Source organism: Macaca fascicularis, chromosome X (assembly GCF_037993035.2).
Source record: "Macaca fascicularis isolate 582-1 chromosome X, T2T-MFA8v1.1".
Classification (NCBI taxonomy): domain Eukaryota; kingdom Metazoa; phylum Chordata; class Mammalia; order Primates; family Cercopithecidae; genus Macaca; species Macaca fascicularis.
In genome coordinates, this window is record NC_088395.1 from 57,003,939 (window position 1) to 57,006,603 (window position 2,665).

At 44.4% G+C, this 2,665-nt stretch overlaps 1 pseudogene; it reads right to left on the reverse strand.

Moving 5' to 3' along the window:
* Window positions 1–1,216: 1,216 nt before the first annotated feature.
* On the reverse strand, window positions 1,217–2,444 carry LOC135969201 (spindlin-2-like; annotated as a pseudogene).
* Window positions 2,445–2,665: the final 221 nt, after the last annotated feature.

Below are 2,665 nucleotides of genomic sequence, written 5' to 3' on the forward strand. Positions count from 1 at the left end.
AAGCCTGGACAGCAGGGAGTTGCTGCTCCCTCTCCCCACTAAACTCAGCCCCTCCACTATACAGCTGAAGGACTTAGTTATACAAAGTCACATCTCCCAGCTCAACTTCTCCATGGCATCTGCCTTACCTGGAAACAAAGAGCTGCTCAGACTTCTATCACAGCTCTCCATAAGTTGGGGCTGGGCAAAATTGGCTGGAAGGTACCTGTGAGGAGTCCACAGACACCAGCGTTGTAGAAGCCTAGCCAGAATTGGGGCTACTTGGGGAAGTAGGCCACCTTTTGTGGAGCACTGAATGGAGTCACCTGTAGTTTCAGGTAGCTGCCGAAAGAAGCATGGATAGTCAAGTACTCCCCTTGTGCTGGAGAAAAACATTAGGCTCAATTATCTGATGCCCCTCCTCTCTAGGAAGACAAGGAACATTCCAACAGGAGGAACAAGCATGATAGGACTGCTGTAACTGAGTTCAGTAAGGTTTAATTTTTCTGGATCAAATTCTTTCCAAATGCAAGATGGAACATCTCTTCAGTTCTGAGAGTCTCACTAATCCATGATCTACAAGTGTTGTTTATTCAGCAGAGGGCAAATGTGAGGAGGCAGCCCATAGCCCAGCACTTGTGGAGAATCATGTTAGTGTGTTTAGGCTGTGGGTTGGGGTTCTACTAGGCAGGTGCGTTATGAACTCCAGGGAAGAAGGAAAGCCTTATAGGTGTAAACTTGGTTGCTGCTTAACTCTATGGAGTCATCCTTGTCCACATGTCTTTCCAGGGAACTTCTCATGCATATGGCTTCCTTGACAGTTGCCACTTCCTTTGTGCGTAGAATTAAGGGAACAATGTGCATACTGCCAGAAGTCCAATCTTTCCCTGGGTCTTCTCATCTCTAATGGGCCCCATTGTCCACACCTCTTCTTCTGTATTCTCACTCCCTTTGTCAGTCTTTGTTCTTTGAATTCCTTCTTTCTTAGTATTCTTCCCCTTATACCACCCTGACTCCTGCCTCTCATAGACCCTCCATTTGTGTATCCTTTAGTCTCTCCCTAGAGTCCTTTCAACTTGATCTTTCACTCCTTACTCTTGACCTCTTCTAAGCTTCCTTGAGTAGAGAGCTTCCTACTCGATTCCATTTATTCTGTCTATTTTCCTCCAAGCCCCAAGATCTCACTCTTCCTCTGTTATTCTTCACTCCCTTCCCAGTTGGATGTTTCCTCCACATAGGTCATCTCCTCCCTCAGGTAACCTCTACCTTTTGGCCCTTCACCACCTCTTCCTAAGAAGTCACCTCATCCTCTCCTTCTCCCCACAGCCAGTCTTGACTTACTTTCCTTCTCCCCTCCACACCAGACCAGTTAAGTCTCTTGCAGTTTTTAGATGGCTGATTGTGATTCTAGCTGAACTTTGTTCACAATCGGAATTGACAACTATTCCTTCCTTTCATGCCCCATCCACCAAACACACCCAATCTTCAACAAGACAAAGTACTTACACATGTCATATACATTTGTATTTTTCAGTATAAAACGACAGCTATGCAGGCAAAGATTGTGTTATCAGGACCCTTGAGCTTTCAGCACCCTGAAAAGTTATACTTTTTTTGTGTGCCTGCATATTACACATTTGCCTCCACAAGCATAGCAAATTTTACCCTAACAAGACGTTTTCACCAAATCGTAGACATAGATATGGAAGTCATCATCAAACTTGATGAAATACATAGGTTTGGCTTTAACTTGGTGGATGACCTTGCCTGACCTTTTGGAGCCATCTTCTTTGGTATATTCCACATGTTTATCTATTAGGCTATCTATAAATCCTTCTGGCTCCTTCTTCACTGCATGAAACACACTTGATTCTGGCGTGATGCGGAAGTCACCTGCCTTATAATCATCGAGTAGCTAGCACATGTACAAGACAGGATCTTTCTCACAAGTAATGTAAAACCAGGCTTTCATGATAGGTGCTTGGGCTAAGACCATCCCCCTCTATTTATCCATAGACCCATGCTCTCCCTCAAACATGTGTTTCACTGCTTTGCCAATTATGGTATTTGTGAGGCAGAAATCTCTGACTTGTGAGAATGGCACCTTATGAGGAAGGATTTTAAGCTTTAAAATTCTTTCATCTCTGTGAAGTTCTAGTCCATAAACACAGTCAATTCCATAATATTTCACCAGATAAAGAAAGGGATATATAGGCACCTGATTCAGAACTGTTCCTTTCCACTGGGCGATGGGCTCATCTCCCTCCTTCTATCCATGAGAAATTCTGCAGCCTACCATGTGTCTGCAGGACTGAGAAGAAGTCCTTCCTCTTGGCTTCTTTGGAGATGTCTTTTTCTTCCTCATGTTTGTAGTTTCAATGTGGTGACCTGTGGCTTCCCTGGTTAGCAGCTTTGCAGCTGCCTTTTTGTGAAGGAGTGTCTTCATATTTGGAGGGCAAGGAGAGAGAACAGGGAGAAACATTAAATGTATGAGTTTTTTTCTTGTATCATGAAGTCCCTGTGCACCAGGTACATTGCCACCCACGTTATTCATGTGTGTTCAGTAGCAATGTTAGATATCAAGATACTCTTGGATGCCTGCCTGCAATGGCTTCCTTCCAGGCTCGTTTAGCTGCACAAGAGAGCTAGAGAACAGGTAGGTGTGGTGGTCTTGGTAGTTGAGAGC